The sequence below is a fragment of the Crocodylus siamensis genome, chromosome 9, assembly GCF_052110815.1.
Source record: "Crocodylus siamensis isolate JL-2025a chromosome 9, ASM5211081v1, whole genome shotgun sequence".
NCBI classification, from domain to species: Eukaryota; Metazoa; Chordata; order Crocodylia; family Crocodylidae; genus Crocodylus; species Crocodylus siamensis.
The window spans coordinates 37,041,326-37,061,953 of record NC_143403.1 but is presented as its reverse complement, the minus strand read 5'-3'; the positions used below and the strand labels follow the sequence as shown (position 1 = coordinate 37,061,953).

The following is a 20,628-nucleotide window of genomic DNA, read 5'->3' as shown; positions in this document are numbered from 1 at the left end:
GGTGCATCCTGTGTTTTAAATAAACTCCACCCAATTTTTTCCTTATGCATCACTATGTGAATGTTAACCTGTTCAGGGTCTTCAAACAAGGGTACTTGATGGAGTACCTTTTGACATATAGACATGCCTAATTTCCTATGCAGTTCTTTGGCATCATCTAGCAGTTTGACATCTCTGGCCCCTCTACGTTTCATAACAGCCAATAGACTGCCTGCAAAGCACAAGTTAATACCATAGGTATTCAAGTCAATTAAATACTTCGTCTTTTTAGTAATGATCAGGGAATAGGGGAGAGAGCTTATAACTCCGCGGTTTCCACCTCCCCAGCCTCCCTGGCCTCTCACAACAACCACAACCAATCAAAATGTTGAATCGAGCAACATTTCTCTCTAGCTTTGTAACAGATTACTGAACCACTCTAAAAACAGCTCAGGGGTCATCTTGTTTAGATTAATAGCTTGATAGTATAAACAGTTTGCCATGCTATCTGCCTGAATACATAACTGGGCATAGTCATTGCCTGTGAATCTCTGGTGGAGTTCTGCTACAATTTCTTCCACCCCTCGGCTTATGGGTTCATATGCCACGTGTACTGGCACACGCTCCAGATTCACAAAATGGAACTCCTCGTGTACCTCGTCCCCCCAAACCTGGCTACAGACCACTCTTGTCTTCTCACCCGCACCATATGTACATCTGGTAAAACATCCTCTGCTGACTCAGGAGACTAGGGGGCACTTGAGGTGTCCTCTAACCTGTCTTCCACACCAGATTCGTTATCCCAACCCCCTGACCCTTCAGGTCTTGGTGGTGGGAGAGGCCTGGGTGGCCTGGGAACATTTGAGGGTCCCTCTAATGGGCTTCCTAAATCATAGTCACCATCTCCCCTCTCTGGCTCTGTGGGTCCTGGTGAAAGATCAGGTTTTGGAGGCTGAGGTACATTTGAGGGACCTTTTAAAGGGCTTCCTAAACCATATTCTCCACCCCCTGTCTCTGGCTCTGTGGGTTCTGGTGACGAGTCAGGACTGGAAGGAGGAGAATTGTTTGAGGGATCCCTAGGGGATCTCTTTTTTTTTTCTCAGCTGGTGTTTAGCCTTCCCCACGCTCCTTTTTAACCAGGCCCTTACTTTTTGCCCCATGAGCCACTTGCTGGTTTGCCACCCATTCTTACCCCCGTGTTTACCATTACTCCCCCTCTTATGACACAGGCCACAACTGCTGTCCGAATTACACAGACTACCTCCTCTCTGAGTAAAATTTACCCTTTTCCTCTGCAGCTGGTATACCTTACAACTCACCACCCTGGTCATGCAGAGAGCCACTCTGAACTGATCTGTGATGTAGTGGAGGCAGCATGGGGTGGCCAGTTTCACAATGGCCATTGCCACACTTTTGTCCAGCTGGATGACCCAAAACATGCTGGTGTCCTGCCTCACAATGTGGGGCTCCAGCATCGAGACAATATGATAAAACATCTCCCTGGTCATTAGGAATGTCTCCAGCCACTGCTGGTTGTTCTAAGTGGTCAGCACAATTCACACCCACCAGTCTGAGCTGCTTTTGTGGGCCCAGACAATGTGGATGCTGCTCCTGAGTTTTCTCAACAGTCCTGTTCCATTGCATCTTCGCATTCCACTTTGTTTTCCCATCACAACTCAGTACATGTCCATTTTCTTTTTTGCACTGTTATGAAAGCTTGCATAGTTGCTACCACTGCAAACACTGAAAATGCTATCATGCTTATGTGGCAAGCCATCATTACTCCCATCTGTCTAGCACCACCATCCTCTCCTCCTCTTGTTCCACCACCCTCTCCTTCTCCTGCTCACCCATATCCTCCAGATTGCCCATGTCAGAGGAGCCTTCACTGCTTTCTTCTCCATTCTCCACTTCCCATTCCTCACACATTTCCTCCTGTTTCTCCATTTGCCCACTCCTCTGTCAGCAGCCACTTGTGAGATCTCATGCATTATCCCATTCCCCGCACCAGCGGGGGGCAAGAGTGGGTTTGGGCTCTGTCTACCTAGCTGCATTCTATAGGTAACCACTGGTTTTTCAACAGCCAGCCCCAGGGCACTGGGCATTTGTGCAGCCTTGGTGCTCTGATGCATCAAGTCTTTGTTCAAGATAAGTTGTAATTAAGAGTTGCAAACAGAAGATTTTGCAATCGTTCTCTCCTGTTCATGTAGGACCAGACAGCTGAATATGTTTCTGAGGTCTGCAAAAACAGACTGTACTTCTGCAATAAAATTATTTTATTCATCAGTAACATAAAGGCCTTCATTGTGGCATTAACTAGTGGACGGCAGGCCAAAACACAAGCAGGCAGGGCAGATGTGAATCGATTTTGGCAACATTCCTGGGCATTGAGCAGCCATCCTAATGGCCTTCTGTATCCCAGGCTCAGGCTCATCAACAAATCTCTTGTTAGTAAAAGGACGCTTCACTTTTTAGTGTTCTTATCAGATACAGATGATGGCTTCACAATCATTTAAATTTTGGTGGCATTTGTATAAAGCAGACCTCCAAATTTTGCTAGTCACTTGCTGTTGACCGTTAGCCACTTCACTATGCCTCAGAAAGTGAAGGCCAGCAGTGTGGTGGTCATGGAGCAGGAAGCTGATACTTCCAACACTCATGGACCCAACTGGACCCTGGGAAGAACTGCATGACTTAATTGACATTTGGTCAAAGCAAAGTATCATAGACAGTTCTGGAAAATAGGAGGAATAAACCTGTTTATGTCTCCATTACAAAAGCAATGCAGGTCCAAGGGCACAATCATGACTGTGGACCCAGGTCCAGTGCAAGATCAAGGCCCTGATATCTGTGTTTTACCATGCTAAATATGCAAATTCTCGCTCTGTCACAGGGCAGACAATTGCTCCTTTCTATGGCCAGCTGTCCATCATTCTCTCCAAGGATGCGGGTGACACTCCGGGAATCCAGTGTTTTGGCACCGGGGTTGTGGAGGGGGGGGAGGAGGAGGATAGCATGCAGACAGAAGAAGCTCCCCCGAGAGTGAAACTGTGAGCATGTTGGAGCAGTATAGAGACTGCTCCATGCTCCTGGTGGACGAAGAAGAGCAAGGCAACTTACACTTGATGCCAATGTCCCATCTGACTCAGGGAAGTAACACAAATGAGCTGGAGGTGGAGGAGGAATGGGGAGAAACCAATGCGGCTGATGCGTTTTCTGTTCCCAAAACTCAGTCACTATTTTGTGTTGCCAAGACCCAAGAAGATGCGCAACTGGTAACTTGTAAGTATCTTGTAATGTAAGTATCTTGTAATGTGCATCTTACCACTGCCAGGTATTTCACTGCTTGGGTTCATGCTGGTTGTTCTTTGGGGGCTGGTGGTGGGTTTATATGCATGTGTTGCTGGAGGTGGGGCACCATCCTGTTTTGGAGGGGTGGGGTGAGGAGAGGCATACGCCATTGTTTTGGGCAGTATAAATGGTGGGTTCTCTTTCTGTGCCTGCATACATTTACTCTACTGCATGGTGAGGCAGGGGAGGAGGGGGAAGGGGAGTGTAGTTGGTGGTGTGTGGTTTCCTCTTCTTGGGGGAAGAAAAAGGAAGAGTTATGCTTGTTTGTTTAACAGCTACTGCACCCAATGGTGGCCGGAGACATGCCCCCCAACATCGGACACCAGCTCGCACAACAGTAGAGTGCTGCAGGGATATGCGTCGGAGGCAGTGACAGTCCTGAGAAACCTCAATGGAGGCTTTGGCAGAGTCAGCATGAGCCAGAGTGTCACGCAATGAGTCCTGGAGGGACAAACTCTGCACCTCCATGCAATCAGAAGATGCCTTCTTGCAGTGAATGGAAGACAATGGCCATGAAGCCATATGATTTGATGTTTGAAATGGTGAAGTCCAACTGTCAAAGCAGGTTCTGTGTCCTGTGTCAGGGTTCCCCAAGAACATGGAGCTGACAGGTAACAAAGTGGGGTGCAGTGAAGCTTCGAGTGCCACAGCTTTGCAATGTGTAATTTGAAGGAGGACAACATGATGTGCTCCAAAGTCACCTTTATCACAGGTAATGACACCTGTGACCTGCCACTTGTGTGACTGCCCTGTGCTTAGTGCTTTCAGAGGGCCTGCGGAGCTGAGCAGAGTGGCAGGGCTGTCCCGCCCTAGGTTGTTTTTTGGGCTTTGGGTGGAATTTTTTGGTTCAACTTTCTTGTAAACAGGGCTTGTGGATAGTTGTGAGGGAAGGTGCACTGTATATTGGTTTTCAATACAAATTCTGATACTCTTTCTATCGTCCCTCCCTCTGATTTTTAATAGATCCTAGTCCCCCATACTGCTAGCCCCTGGCTGATCCCAGTGGGTGTGACAAGAGGCAGAAGAGAAGAGGAGAGGAAGAGCGTGACAACATTTCCTTGATGTTTCTCTCTGCTCAGCAACTAAACTATGTTATATACTATAGTATGCATTATATTTTTAAAACTATTCCATATTTACAGTATGAGGTATACTTTTGAAACTATTCTATATAGTATAGTATGCATTATACTTTTACTTGACTTTTATAATATAAATAGACTTACATATAGAATTATATCATGTAGACTTATAATGAGTTAATAGCAATAATGATAAATGTTAATGGTAGTATTAATATGTACAGTAATAGGTCTGAAAACAGGTAGAGTTGCCTTATCACCCCTCCCCATTCTTGAAAATTCTCTGTCTGCCTGTTGCCCCAAGAATTAGTTTTTTTCTTGAACAAAGTGCTGGCAGCACCCTCATGCTCATCAGGATTGTTGTACATTGGGACGGGGAGGAGGTTACAACAAGCATTCAGCCTCAGATAACAGCCCAGGCTGCAACTCTTTCCAGTAATATCTTGACTCCATAAACACCCCCAAGCAAAGCATCCCCATGCCAACCCACCCCATCCCATCCAGGCCTGATAGGCCATGCACATCAATCTGTCTATGAAATAAAACATGATACACATATAGTAATTATTGAGTAAAAATTCAAATAATAGAATACTAGAAGAATCTAGTTGCAGCCTGGACTCCCTCCTTACCTCTCTGTCTGTCTGTCTGTTTGTTGCCCTAGGGCCAAAATATGACACTGCTTCTGGAAGGGGAAAATCCTCTCCCTCCATCCCTAGCTGGGACAGGGGTCTGGGGCCTGTTCTCACCCGGCATTCACACACACACGTGCATGCACACACACACACACGGTCAACTACAGCAGTCATGTTACTTTTCTTTTCTTGTAGGCTTTGTAGATAAATCACTGGTTACATCAAATACAAATTTGGTATTGGGGGTAAAAGATGATTTTTGTATTGAATATGGAGCTTTCTCAAGAGATTACAGATTCTTAACACACACACACAGTGCTTCACCACTTAACTACCAATGACAGTCATTCGACAGACAGTCTTCACAATAGGTCTTACACACTGAGCCCCATACTCTGGGCTCGCTGGGGCCTCAGGCTGGGTCCCTAGGAACCTCCTCCAGCCCCCTCTCACACACAGACATACCTCACCCAGCTTCTGGCTGAGGGAAAATGCCCTCCCCCTTCCTGGTTACTGGCCATGTCTCATCAAATGATAGCTGGTACAAAATTCCCTCCCTAGGTCCCTGGTTCCCCCTGGGATAGGGCCTCTACACACACACACACATCAACTACTGAGGATGTTACTTTTCTTTCCATGTAGGTTTTGTAAATAAGTCATTGGTTACATTGATACATTTGATACCTGTTGCCCCATTGCTATTATTATTATTATTATTCACCACTTGACTACCAAAGGCATTAAAACAATAATGTCTATACTATTTCAGCTGTATTGTGATTTCCCAATCAAAATAGATAGCATTTCAATTTATTGTGAAAAAATAAAGAGAAAATGATGGTTTGTACTTGCTCCTGCTTCACTGATTGACTGGGGAGGGGATGATGTTTGGATTGACTAACTGACTGACTGGGGAGGGTGTTTTGGAGGGAGGTGAGGGGAAAAACAAAAGCCAACCATTACACAGAATTTGCCCTCATTCAAGGTACCTGCATGCATGTCTGGCCAAATACTACCTCTTGCTGCTTCTTGTCTGTTGTGTTCTGAGGTGGGCAGGTGACGACGGGAGGACTATTACTTACGACAAGGTGCTCCTGGATTTGGGATTGAAGGTAAAGAAAGCTTTGAAGGACCTCCCATCTTTCCAGTAATGCCATGACTCCATAAATCCCCCATCTTTAAACAATAGAATTGTAAAAGTGAATTATCTGTGTGCCCTCCTGTCTTTTGTGAAACTTGCATACATGCAAAGCATCCCCACACTGAGAAGGGTGGGTGCAGCCAGCATGTTTCCCAACTGACCCCACCCACCCCCGAAATGCAATCTGTGAAAAAAAAAAAACTGACACAATTTCAAACTTTGGAATTTTTATATACTTTAGGCTTCTTTACTATCAATATTGAAAATGTTCAATCTCCGACATCCATAGTGTTTTGCAGGGAAGGGAAGAAAAAAAAAAGAATGGGGTTTTTAACCAACAAAAGTCAAAACACCACTGCCTGCCCGCAGACCGTCTCTCTTCCTCCCCCCAGGCCACTGGGACATTTATTACCTCTATATCACCAGGGATGCTTCATAGTCTGGAGGGATGGTCTGGTAGGCAGCATTCACCTTGACTAATTGTTGTGGTTCTGGAATGTGAATGATAAGAAATAGGAAGGTTGGAAATATTGAAGGGTTAAGGGGTAGGTAGGTAGGTACCAAACTCCAGAAAGTTAGAAAATTACCATTCTGCTGATGCCTCTGTACTGGGCAGTGCTGAGCACCGTGGTGGTGGGTGAAGCGGGCTGGGGGAGCAGGTTCTGGAATGGGAATGATCAGAAATAGGAAGGTTTGCAATATTGAAGGGTTAAGGAATGGCTACCTACCACACTCTGTAAAGTTGCAAAATTACCATTCTGGAGATGCCGGTGTGCTCCGCATTGATCATCATAGCGGGTGGAACAGCAGCAAGCCGGGGGCACTGGTGCTGGATGGAACATGAGTGCGGGTGCGGGGAGCAGTACTACTGCTGGTGGGGGGAGTGTGGATTCTACGAGCGTGGGTGGGGGAAGCACAGTACTACTGAAGCTGGTGGTAGGACCAAAACAAATGCACAAATAGGTTGCTCCACCATTACCTTCACTACCTTGCTAGCTGGTATGGAAGCAGAGAGAGAGAGGGAAGTAGGAATGGATGGGCAGGCAGAAAAAACTATGTTTGACCTGCCCCCCAGCCAGACTCACCAGGGTGGCTCTACATTGGGATGGGGGCAGGGGAGGAAACAAGCATTTGACCTCTGATAACAGCCCACCCTGCAACTCTTTCCAGTAATGCCATGATCCATAAACAGCCGCAACCAAGCAAAGCATCTCCACGTCGACTGAGGAGGGCACAGTCATCAGCTATCAACCCAGCCCCAATTAACTGTGTCAATCTGCCTAGGAATTAAAACTTGCCACAAAAATATATAGACTAAAAAAATACAAGACTTTTATTAACAAAAAAGAGGTACATTTATTTTCATCTATAAAAATAAATTAAAAGGACATAACTAAGTAGTACTTAAATTAGTTAACTTAAATCATAAATAATAACTAAATAATAATTAAATTAAAGTAAGTTAACTAAAGCAATAACTAAAGGGAAAATTATGAATAAATAATAATATACAGGGTTAACAATGAAAAGTCTTAGTATGGACAAAAAAGAATTAGTATTAAATAATTAGTATTAACATATTAATGCAGTGTATAACTACTCTAAGTATCTCTAAGTATCTATATTAAAACTACCTATCTATCTATCTCTGTAATGTAGAGAGAGAGCTGGTGACGATACTAACCGAACACTGACAAGAACCAATTAAGGAGAAAAGAGAGCCGCACTTCTCGAGTAGCTGTTCCATGAAGCTAGAGCGACTCCAGAGAACGGGAGAGAGTAGGAGGGCCCTGGGTGAGGAAAGAGAAGGCAGCTGGGCACGCTGGAACAGATGGAAGATGGATTGAGAAGGCAGGGATGGAGGAGAGTGGAAAGCCGGCCAGCTGGAGAACCCGGAGAACAACAGTGGAACGGAAGAGGAAGACGTAGGAGTACAGTCCTGGGCTGCATAGGCACAGAAGCTGAACTACTTATGGTGAAGTAGGCAGGGGTTAGGCCATGAAAGGCCTTGAAAATGAAGTCATGTGGCTTACGTTTGAGGTGGTAGAAAAAGGAAGTGGTGGGTGACATGATCTGAGCTCCCAGCTAGGAGAATGATCTTTGCAATAACTTTCTGCGTGGAAACAGGGAGGTAAAGATTGCACTTGCTGAGGCCAGAGAAATGGATGCAGAGAAGGACTGATTAGAGCCTGGAAAGATTTTCGCTGTATGTATGGATAGAAAAGGCTGTATTTTAGAGATGGTCTGGAGAACGAATCTGCCCATCTTAAATATAGTCGCTGTCTGGGGATTGAGGGAGAGGTCCAAATCAAAGACAACATCAAGGTAACCAGTCTGAGTGACTGGCAGGTTGGTAGTGGTTTTCATAGTGATGGAGAAAGGTGGAGTGGAAAATGTAAAACAGAGGTGGGGGCAACAGGGTGTCCATTACTGTAGCAGCTGCAGTGGGGCTCATTAGCCTTGAAGGAAACACCTGGTGGATATGCTCCTTGCAATCTGTAAAGAGAAGTAACATGGCAGAGTTCTCTGGGGGCTTCTCCTTTGAGTGAATTGCAGCTGAATCCTTCTCTCTAGAATTGAGCATCCTGCAGTCAAATGCAATGTAAATCCAGAGTCTCTGGGAGTTAAATGCAGTGTAAATCCAGACCCCCTTCCCAAACTCAGCTGCTCTGTCCCCAGTGACAGCACTGTGTGACCCTACGTGTTCAGCACAGGGATGACAGTGACTTTGTCAGTGCTGGCAGTGGCATCTGTTATGCCCCCGGTACACACTCACATGAACTGAAATTCATCCCCGGATAGAGAATCTGGGCAAGGCACAGTTAAGTCAACAGAGAGGCCTGTGGTCAAGGGCAAAATTCTGGTAAAAATTCTGAAGTGGTAGTTGGGAAATAGTTTCAGTTCTTCAGTTCATACCATCTCTAATAATACGGGCAAAATACGGCCCCTGGGCTGGATCTGGCCCATGAGGCCATTCTATCTGACCTGTGAGGCCCCTAAAAAATTTACAAAATTTAATATTTTGTCAAATATAACAAGAACCAAGGGCAGTAGGACCCAGGGGAAGCCTGGTGGGCTCCCACAACAGAAGGGCCCACCTGTCCCCGCCCCCCCCAGCTAGAAGCCCCAGCAGGGGCTTCTGACCTGAGACCACATAGCTGCCCCATGCCAGAACTGCAGGTAAGGAGGAAGGGGGGGGGGGAGGGCAGGGGAGGATCCTGGACAGGGAAGGAGCCCAGGGAAAAGTGGTCCGGGGAAAAGCTGAGAGTGGGTGGGGGTGGGAGAAGCAGCCCCTCACCCGCCCTGTGGCCGGCGCCCCATGCTGCAGCTGCTTCCAGCCTGCCTGGGGCTGCCTGTGCCTGCTCCAGACAACCCCACGAGCTGCGAGTGGCTGCAGCAGGGAGTGCCGGCCATGGGGCAGGCGAGGGACTGCCTTTCCCCACCCCCCCACTCTGCTTTTCCCCAGGCCCCTTACCAGCACAGAGGAAAGCATCCCCTCACCCACTCTGTGGCCAGCACCCTATGTTGCAGCTGCTCACAGCCCACATGGGGCTGTCCAGAGCAGGCACAGACAGCCCCACGTGGGCTGCGAGCAGCTGTAGTATGGGGCGCCGACCACGGGGTGGGTGAGGGGCCACTTTCTCCACCCCCGCACTCAGCACCACCTTGTAACCCAGCCCCACAGCCAGCCTGGGCCTCACGCCAGCTCCGGGCTCATCCGTCGGGGCTGTGTGGCGACAGCAGCTGCGGCCCGCCCACTTGCTGCATTGGGTGGCGTTTGCAGTCGCCACCTATGGGCTGTCCAGCACATGAGCTCCGGGCAGGCAGCAGCAGCAAACACTGCCCGGTGTGACAAGTGGTGGGGGCTGCAGCTGCTGTCGCTATGCACAGCCCCAATGGGCAAGCCCGGAGCTGTCACGGGGCCCAGGCTGGCAGCAGGACCAGGTTACAAACTGGTGCTAAGTGCATGGGGAATGGAAAGCAGCCCCTCGCTCACCCCATGCCCAGCGCCCTGTGCTGCAGCCGCTCACAGCCCATGTGGGGCTGCCTGTGCCTGCTCAGGACAGCCCCACATGGGCTGCAAGCGCCTACAGCAGGGAGTGCTGGCCACAGGGCAGGAGAGGGGCCACTTTTCCCCGTGCTCAGTACTAGCTCCTTCCCTGCTGGGAAGAAGGGGGTCGGGGCTGTGCGCTGCCCATCTGTACTGCAGGGCTTGGGGGCACTGGGATCATGAGGCCTGCACCAGTGTCCCAGGGCCAGTACCAGTGGGGCCCAGAGCAGGGTGGCAGGAGCGCAGGGTCCCAGATGGCAGGGACTCTATGGAGCTGGGCCAGCTCTCCTCTCTCCCTGCTGGTGCAGCCCAGCCTGGCTCCACAGACCCCTGCCAGCCTGTGCCCCACTTTGGGCCCCAACAATGTTGACCCTGGGACAGTGGTCCCAAGACATTAGGACATTGGTCCCAAGGTGGTGACCAGGAGGCAGGGCACCTGTCAAGGGGTAGGGCATCTGTCAAGGTGTGAGGCTACCCATGCAGCCCTCATCAGCCTGCCAAAACTGGGTAAGTGGCCCTCTGCCCAAAATAATTTCCCGTCCCTGGACTAGACCATAGTAGAAGTTAACTTCACTCTATTTTATTTATGCTTTTTCCCCATTATTTTGTTCTTAGAAGTGCTATAAGTGTTGTAATTGCCATCTGGGCTGTCCCTAGACCCAAGGGAAGAAGGGATCTTGGTTACACATGTGTCTGGAAGCTCAGGATATGAGGATTCTTGGCTAGATTCAAGCTGAGATTTAGCAGAAACACAAACCCCAAGCCTGCAGTGTGGAAAGAGAACCTGAAAATGTCAGGGTTGCCAAAAGTGTAAGCCCCAGATGGGGCAGTCTGCTGGATATGGCTTTAATTGCCATATTTGGTATTCACACATGGGGATTTCCATGTGGATTAGCTTCCCCAGGATATCTTAATAGAAGGCGCTAGCTCCAACACTCACATTTGACTTAAATTCTGACTGAGCTCTTTGCTTCCTCCTCCTGTCCCCTCGTATGACAGACCACTTTAGGGTGAACTGTGACAGGAAAAGACAGCTGGTTTGGTCCTCAGTTATTTGTAAGTACTGTAGTTTGCCATTGCATCCAGAGCTTGAACTGTGACTGGGAGACAGCCACACAGATGTGATTCTGCTGCCTAGGCATGCTTAAAAAAGGGAAGAGGGAGGACCTGGGCAACTATAGGCCCATTAGTCTTACTTCAATCCTGGGGAAACTCTTGGAGATTATGAAGGAGCACATCTGTGATGGGTCAGCAGCAGGGATGATGCTCAAGGGCAAACAGCACAGTTTTATTAGGGGCAGGTCCTGTCAGACCAACCTGATTGCCTTCTACGATCAGGTCACAAAAGCATTGGCCGTAGGTGTTGCGGTGGATGTAGTCTTTCTGGACTTCAGCAAGGCTTTTGACACTGTCTCCTACCCCATTCTCATTAAAAAACTAGGTGACTGTAGCATTGGTGCCTACACAGTCAGATGGATTACAAATTGGCTGAAGGGTTGTACTCAGAGGGTAGTGGTGGATGGGTCTTTTTCAGCCTGGAGGGAAGTGGGCAGTGGAGTCCCCCAGGGCTTGATCCTTGGGCCCACACTGTTCAATTTCTTTATTAGTGACTTGGACGACGGGGTGAAAAACAGCCTGTTTAAATTTGCTGATGATACTAAGATTTGGGGTGAGATGGGGACGCTAGTAGGGAAGGACAGATTACAGCAGGACCTGGGTGGCTACAGTGGTGGGCTAACGAAAAAAGGATGGGTTTCATACTGACAAGTGCAGGGTGCTGCACTTGGGCAGTAGGATCCAGCACACTTACAAGCTGGGAAACTCCCTTCTCGAGAATATGGAGAAGAAAGAGATTTTGGAGTCATTATTGACTCCAAGATGAACATGGGCTGACAATGCGAGGTCATGGTCAGTAAGGCTAACTGTACCTTGTTGTGCATCCACAGGTGCATCTCAAGCAGGGCCAAGGAGGTGATCCTCCGCCTCCATGCAAAACTGGTCAGGCTGCAGCTGGAGTACTGTGTTCAGTTCTGAGCACCGCACTTCAGGAGGGATGTAGATAGCATTGAGAGGGTCCAGAGGAGGGCCACCCACATGATATGGGGACAGCAGGGCAGACCCTATGAAGAGAGGCTATGGGACCTTAACTTGTTCAGCCTTTGCAAGAGAAGGCTGAGGGGGGACCTGGTGGCCATCTATAAACTCACTAGGGGGGACCAGCAGGGTTTGGGAGAGACCTTGTTCCCCCTAGTGTCCCCCAAGGTAACAAGGAATAACAGCCACAGGTTGTTAGAAAGTAGGTCTAGATTAGACATCTGAAGGCACTACTTCACAGTCAGGGGGGCACCCGTCTCCTCCCTAGCCAGAGTTCTGGGGGAGACTGCAGGCACAGCAGGGTCTGACTGGCTTCTCTTGCTGCTTGCTGCTCAAGCAGGGATCACCCCCTCCCTCCCTCCCGTCTCCCACAGCACAGACCCCAGCCCTATGGACCCTAGGTATGTGATAAGCTAGGTAATGCTGAGAGGTGTCTGTGTGTGTGTATGTCTCCAGTTTCATTGGGACAGGCAGACAGGACAAAGGCAGACAGAACAGTGTCTACTTAGGGTTTTTGGGAGCTAATCAGCAGGTCAGCTGGTAATATCCCTCTGTTCTGTCCTTGGAAAAAGCTGTTTAAGAAGAGCTTGAGCTAATGAGAGGCTTTTGTTTTGATGATGGGCTAATAAACTCTGTGTTATCAGCCCCCTGCTGGCTCCCTCACACATCAGGTTTGCAGACAGGATAAAGAAGCAGGGAGAGGGGGATTGAAAAGCTAAGTGTCATCAATAGATGCATGCACTGCATACCCCTCTTTTGCCTCAGACTGCTAGCTGAGGGCTGGGGGCTGGCAATACTCCCGCCCCTTGAGCAGCAGGTGGGTAAAAAACCTGAGACAGTGCAGGCCAGGGTGTGGGTTTAAACTTCTTCCTAATCAGATCTTTCTGCCCAGGCCTGGCCACACCACCCCCTCAGCTCAGCACTGTGGAAGAGAAGAGAGGGCTGCTCTAGCACTCCTCGGCTTCTAGCCTGAGCCACTGCAGGCATGTCCCTGCATTTCCTCAGTGCATTATGCATTCACTGGGCAAAATTCTTTAGGTTTAATTTTTACAGGGGTGAACCCCCTAAAAATAAAACATTGAAAAAAGTCAAAGCATTTAATTTTGACATTTTCTAAATGGAATGTTTCAATACTTTAACTAGAAATAACATTTGCTTTCAAAATATCTTTTACCTTTATTAACTAAAGTAAAATCTTTGAAAACACCAAAATATGAACCAAATATTTAATTTGGGATAAGTTTGCATAAAATGTTTCATTTGACTTGCTATTGGGTTTTTTTACACTTCTGGTTTACAGAAATGTGGACAAAAGCTTTCTAAACCCAATGTCATCCTTGCTGTACCTCAGTTGGCCTCAATGCACTTGTCTTTGTCTCCTTTGTTGTCATTGGTTTAGACTTGAAGCATCAATCCTAAAAAACCACTACCCGATGCAGAATTCAGATACTTGTGTCCTTGTTGGCATGGATCACTGAGGGTGCCTCATCTCTAGGCTTCACTTAATCCACTGGTTCCATGTAGAATGTCATGCTGAGGTTTCAGGTCTGGGATATTCATAGGCTTCTAAGACACCCCAGTGAAATTCAGGAAGATATGGATACTCTTTGACTCTTTTGAAGAATGCAATCTGGTCTTCCTCTGCAAAGCTCTAAGGGTGCATCCACACGTGCAGGCATGTACGCTTGCAGGAGCTCAAATAGGAGTGGCACAAATTTGAGCTAGGGATTTTTGCCTCAGCACACGTGCCCAGACATGCACTTTGGTGTGGGGCAAGTTGTGCCACTTGGGGCAAAATAAACCTGCCCAGCTCCACCCAGATCTGCAGCCAGCAGGAGCTAGAGCCTGGGGCTAGCACCTGTGCTGGCCCCAGCAGTATTAAAACCTGCCCTGGCCAGCAGCTCAGAACTACTTGTTCTCAGGAGCTTCTGGGTCCACCTCCACCTCCAGAACCTCCTCCTGAGGTTCTGGTTGAATTTCACCCCCCACCTTGTTGGTTTTGGTCACCCTATCCACGACCCCACCGAGTCTCAGGACCTCCTGGTCAACCTCCTCCTGGCCCTAGCCAAGTGGGCCCTGTACTTGACCAGGAAGGAGGCTCTGGCCAGGAAGGTGCCCGGAGACTGTGGGGCCGCTTTTCTCTCACTTGTCTGTGCACATTTCCAAGCAGAGCACCAGTGGGCAGCATCCACTGACTCCTTGGATGCCTTTGAGGACTGGTGGGTGCAGCCCAGGGGGCTCTGCTTGGTGTCCCCCTCAGGAGCACTCATTTACACATTTTGACCCTTTGAACCTCACGTCATGTCACTCCTGTCCTGTTTTTTGTCTTTGTTGTCCCAAGTATTTGTTGTAGCATTCACCCATTAGCCCCCATACAATAGGAGCTACTAGTTAGCTGGGTGGGCCTTAGGGCCCATGCTATTTGAATGTTACAAATAGATAGGAGCTTCTGGGGGAGGAGTTTCTGGCAGGAAGTTTACCATGCCCCTTCCTGTCTCAGGCTGTTGTTGCTGCAAGCTTGGTCTCAGGAGCTTCTAGGGAGGCCCTTTCCTGTCTCTGGCTACTGTTAGCTGCTGGCTTGTTCTCAGAGCTTCAGGGTGTGAGTTGGCTGCACCCCTTCCTGCCATGGGCTGCTGCTGTTGCTGCCCCCCCAGTGGAGCGGGGAAATCCTCTGCTGCACACCACTGTCCCCCCTTGGGGAGGGGCTCACTGCAATGCACCGCACCCCAGCTTCTGCACTTCTGTTCTGGCCTGCTGCCCAGCCCAATGCCAAGCTGCTGTCGGGGGACAGCCTAGGGAGGGAGCCTGCACTGCCTGTGGCCCCTCCCCTACCATCACTGCTGGACCTTAGAGGTGCTCTTGCTGTCCTAGCTGCCTTGGAAGATGACCCCTCCCCACAGCCTTCACCTCCACTTTCACCTGAAGCACACCCTGAGTGGCTGAACTGGATGGCTGCTACCACTGCTGCTGCTGTTGCTGCTACTGCTACTGCTGCCATCTGTTCTGCTCCTGCCCCCTCTCAGGAGACAGGAAGATTCCCTGCTGCACTGCCTTGTACCACTCAACACTACACCTCCACTGGATTACTCCCTAATTAACTGATTACTACTGTACTCCCCAACAGCTGACTCATTGCATCTGATCCTGCTTTGTTTTCCTGCCTATTGCTCTGCTGCTGAGTGCCTGGCTGGAGGCCTAAGGGGCTCCTGGACTGATGTTCAACAAACAAAGCCCCTCCACCGCTCCAACTATCTTTTACATGTGCGTCAGCAGCCTTCCCTGTGTGTTTTTGCCCTTGTGTGGTAAGTTCTGTCATCTACTCTGCCCGCCCTGGTGTTTGTTGTGTGGCTGAGTAAGCCAGCTTGAGTCTCCCCAGCCCTTGTATGTGTGTTCCCTCTCCCCCACATTCCCCAAGCATAGCCCTACCAGTTTTTTTTCCTGTGAGGCTGTAGCTTAGTGACCTTCATCCTCCTCCCCCCCATTTCCCCCACAACCCCAGCCTGCCCCTATTAGATTTACCAGCCCCACTGTATATTTTGGTTTTCTTTATTGTTTTCCTCTCCCTCATGTGAAACAGTGGCAGGTCAGGAACCTTCTTGGGGAGCAGATGCCCCCGCAGAGCTTTCTACTGCCCCCACTATGGGGGTGGATCCTAGCCAAGCCCCCAAGGGGATGCATGCCCCTGCAGCCCTCACCCCAGGGGCAGAGTCCAATCAACCTTCTCTGGTTGTAGATAAGCCTGCAACCTCCATTGCAGAGGCAGATGGGACTCCAGCAGGAAGCCAACAGGGCCAGGGGGTCTCCCTGGCCAGGCCCCCCCTGGAGAGGTTCCCAAGCCCCCTCCCCCAACATCAGGGACCACGGGCAAGGGCAGTGGCAAAGCCTCCTCTACAGCTGGGGGTGGAAAGGGCAAGGGCCCCACTCCCAAGCCTAGACCACCGGTACCGGAGGGGACCAGGTGTGCTACACCAGCCAGCACACCCACTCAGCCTGGCCCTGGCCCTAGCCCCAGCCCCACCATGACCCCACAGCGGGAGAACTGCAGCTGTGCACAGGTGGCTGTGGGGCAACCTGAAGCTGCTGGGCCTGGACACTCCACCGCCAGCCCTTCCTTCTCCGGTGGTGGGACCCTCTTTCTGGCACTCACCCTCAGGCGCAGGGTGAAGTGCCAACTACCCAAGCGGGAGAACCTGCACATTGAGATTTGAGTGCAGGCCCTGGCTCGGGTAGTGGGGGCCTCCAAGATTACGGTGGCATTCTGCTTTCATGGCAAGGGGGTCTTTTTCCTTGCCTCGGAGGCCACTGCACAAAAGGCAGTGAAGAGGGGGCTTGTGGTGAAGGGCAAGTACATCCTCCTCAAGCCCCTAGAAAAGCTGGAGACCGTCCTCAGCTCCATCCCACCCTACATCCCTAATGGGGCCCTGCTCCACCAGCTCCAAACCATGGGGAGAATTATTTCCCCGGTGGTGGCCCTCTTGCTGGGGTGCTGAGACCCCGGCCTCTGCCACATGTACTTTTTCTGTCACTAGGTTATGATCCAGCTGGTGGTGGGAATGTGGCTGGAGGCTGAGGGGTACCTTGTAATTCCTTTTCAGGGGCCCTGGTGAGGGTTTTCTATACGCTGGGGAACCTGCAATGCTTCCAGTGCCATGCGGGGGGTCTATGGGCCATGCGGCGGGGCCAAGGCCGGGGGGGCCTGTAGCTGCCCACCCCATGGTCCCCTTCACCCTCACAGCTCCCCCCTTTGCAATCTCCTCACCCTCCTACTTACCTGGAATGGAGCCCAGGTCCAGGTCCCTGCAGCCTGCACCACTGTTTGCAGTGTGCTTCAGCATCAGGGCAAGGGGCGCCATAGAGATGCTCTGGCTGGCTATCAGAGCATCTCTGTGGAGGACCCGAGCCTCCGGTTGCCTCAGGCCATGGTCCTGGACTATGCCCTGCCCCACTTTTTTCCCCTGTGTTTTATTTTGGTGCCTGGATTTCCAGGTACAAAATTCTGAGCCCACGCTGCAAATATGCAACATGGCGAATAATTTTTTGTTCCTGACATGCATCTTACCTTGTCACAGACTGCTTTGAGACACGGCAAGAGGTACATGAGGGCTTGTCTGGATGCGCCCTAAATGCTCCATCATGAACTAATCAAAAGAGTGCTGCTTCTTCAGGACAAGTGAACTACTTGCTGTGAGGCTGAAGCTTGCATGTGTAGGATACAGGGCCTTCTCAGGGCTTACCCACACAGGAACTGGGAATACTCCTGGTGCTTCCCAGGCTAAAAGCAGAGTGCACTTGTGTGACCCAGCCTTCCCATGAAACAAACACAGAGTGTGGAAACTTTTTCTTGACATTGCAGAGACGAACCAGTTGAAAACCTCAAACTTCTCCTTGGAGGAAGAAACTGCTTGACTGACATTAGCATCCTTGTTTAACTGTTAATTCAGAAATACTTTGATAGATAGGTCTGGAATAAAAACCAAACCAGGACAGAGCAGAAATATGGATTCGCTATAGCCCACACGGAGCTGGCAAGCTGTAAAGACAGAGGCCTTGATTCTCTGGGGTTAGTTTTACATAGGCCTTGCTTAAACCCAAATGTCAAATGAATGTCCCTGCTAGTGGGATTGTAGAAAACAGAACACAACAGTAGGGCTGCCTGTCTATACATGTGCTCAGGTGTGGGGGGAGTGTTTTAATTACAGCAGTCCCCAGACAACCACTCTAATTAAAATGGCTTACTGTCACATGTGTTAAGCCTCCACACATTTCAAAATGGCTGTGGGGTGTTTCATCTAAAGGTCATTCAAAAAGGTTCAGATAGTTTCATAGTCAGTAGGGTCGGAAGGGACCTGAGCAGACCATCAAGTCCAACCCCCTGCCATGGGCAGGAAAGGATGCTGGGGTCAAATGACCCTGGCTAAGTGTCTATCTAGCCTCCTTTTGAAGACCCCCAGGGTAGGGGCAAGCACCACTTCCCTTGGAAGTTGGTTCCAGATAGTAGCTGCCCTGACTGTGAAGTAGCGCCTCCTGATGTCTACCCTGAATCTACTCTCTGTCAATTTATGGCCGTTATTCCTCATTACTTCCAGGACTCTCCCGTTGTTTGCTGGTCTCCCTTGGCCAGTTTATAGACGGCCACTGGATCCCCTCTCACCCTCCTCTTGTGGAGGCTGAACAGGTTCAGGTCCCGTAGCCTCTCCTCGTAGGGCCTGCCCTGCTGCCCCCTGATCATGCGAGTGGCCCTCCTCTGGACCCTCTCCATGTTGTCCACATCCCTCTTAAAGTGCGGTGCCCAGAACTGGACACAGTACTCCAACTGCAGCCTGACCAATGTCATATGCGGGGGAGGATCACCTCCTTGGATCTGCTCATGATGCATCTGTGGATCATGACAAGGTACAGTTGGCCTTCCTGACTGCGTCCCCACACTGCCGGCCCATATTCATCTTGGAGTCTATAATGTCTCCAAGATCCTTTTCCGCCTCCGTGCTGACAAGAGGGGAGTTCCCCAACCTGTAGGTATGGTGCCAGTTTTTCCTCCCCAGGTGCATCACCTTGCACTTATCTGTGTTGAATCCCATCCTATCCTCATCTGCCCACCCTTGTAGCTTGTCTAGGTCTGATTGTAGCCTGATGCTTCCCTCTAGTATGCCTACATCCCCCTACATCTTAGTGTCATCAGCAAATTTGAACAGGGTGCTTTCAACCCCCTCATCCAAATCACTGATGAAGATGTTGAACATTGTGGGCCTGAGGACCGAGCCCTGCGGAACCCCACTGCCCACGTCCTTCCAGGCTGAGAAGGACTCATCCACTACCACCCTCTGGGTGTGGCCCTCCAGCCAGTTGGCGACCCATTTGACTGTGTGGGTGTCGACACCACGGTCCCCCAGTTTCTTAATGAGAACGGGGTGACAGACAGTGTCGAATGCCTTCCGGAAGTCCAGGAAGACTATATCCACTGCTACCCCTGCATCTAATGATCTGGTGATCTGATCATAGAAGGCCACCAGGTTGGTCTGACAGGACCTGCCACTAATGAACCCATGTTGGTTGCCCCTAAGCATGCAGTCCCCAGCTGGCCCCTCATGGATGTGTGCCAGCATAATTTACTCAAACAGCTTGCCTAGGATCGAGGTAAGACTAACTGGCCTATAGTTTCCTGGGTCCTCCTTCCTCCCCTTTTTGAAGATGGGAACCACGTTGGCCCTCTTCCAGTCCTCTGGGACCACACCAGAGCACCATGAGTGCTCATAGAGCTGTGCCAGGGGTCCTGAAATGACCTCGGCCAATTCCTTTAGGACTCTAGGGTGGAGCTCGTCTGGGCCGGCTGACTTAAACACGTCCAGCCCCTCCAGAAGCCCCCTAACTAGTTCCACACTAACCTTTGGCCCGGGTGTGCCTCCCCTGGGGCCTGAGGGGGGCCCAGCAGGGAGGTGGCTGTTCTGGTCCCTACTTAGGAAGACGGAGGCAAAGAAATTGTTAAACATGTTAGCTTTGCTGTCTGGTGTGACAGCCAAGTTTCCCAACGCATCCTGCAAGGGCCCCATGTTACCCGGGACCTTCTTTTTGCCCCCTATGTATTTAAAAAAGGACTTCTTATTGTCCTTAATCTGAGAAGCTAGTCCTAATTCCATTTTTACCTTGGCCTTCCTAACTGCCCCCCTACAACCCCGAGTGACTGCAGAATAGTCATCCCTGGTGATGACCCCTTCTTTCCATTGGGTATACGCCTCCTTTTTAGCAAGGAGACATTCCTGGATGCTTTTGGTGAGCCATGGAGGCTTGTGTGCTCTCCTGCTCCCTTTGATCCTCATTGGGATTACCTCTTTAAGGAGCAACCACTCTCCTTGGACACCTGGCTCCCCTCCCCTCTGGGACCTCAGCGCTTCTCCAACTATCCTGCTTAGCTCGTTGAAGTCTGCCCTCCTAAAGTCTAGGGCTGCTGCCTTACTGCATGGCTTTGCTACCTTGTACTGGATGGTGAATTCCAGCAGGCAATGATCGCTGTCACCCAGGTGGTCGAGCACCCGCAGCCCCCTCACCAGGTCATCACCCGTGGCCAGCACTAGGTCCAACAAGGCGTCCCCCCTGGTGGGGCTGTGCACCTCCTGGGTTAGATGGGGGTCCTGCACTCTGTCTAAGAACCTACGTGAGCGTTCAGACCTGGCTGACTGTTCTTCCCAGCAGATATCTGGGAAATTCAGGTCCCCCATGACTACCACATCCTTAGCCTTCGCTACCTCTGTGAGCTGACCCAAGAATTCCTGGTCAAGCTGTTCTCCCTGGTTGGGAGGT

General features: G+C 50.2%; 1 long non-coding RNA gene across 8 annotated transcripts in view; it reads right to left on the bottom strand.

Moving 5' to 3' along the window:
- Positions 1 to 20,628, bottom strand: part of LOC149857340 (uncharacterized) — a 38,110-nt gene that overhangs the window by 12,382 nt on the left and 5,100 nt on the right. The window contains exons 1-4 of one of the 8 annotated variants that reach the window (XR_016444248.1): positions 7,873 to 8,970; positions 6,776 to 6,850; positions 6,601 to 6,679; positions 6,064 to 6,223 (exon numbers count right to left, since the gene is read on the bottom strand). This is a non-coding gene — a long non-coding RNA (uncharacterized LOC149857340). Of the gene's footprint in view, positions 1 to 6,036; positions 6,224 to 6,600; positions 6,680 to 6,775; positions 6,851 to 6,942; positions 7,417 to 7,872; positions 8,971 to 20,628 lie in introns of those variants that run through there. The other 7 variants (XR_016444245.1, XR_016444246.1, XR_016444241.1 and 4 more) reach the window with 7 other exon arrangements.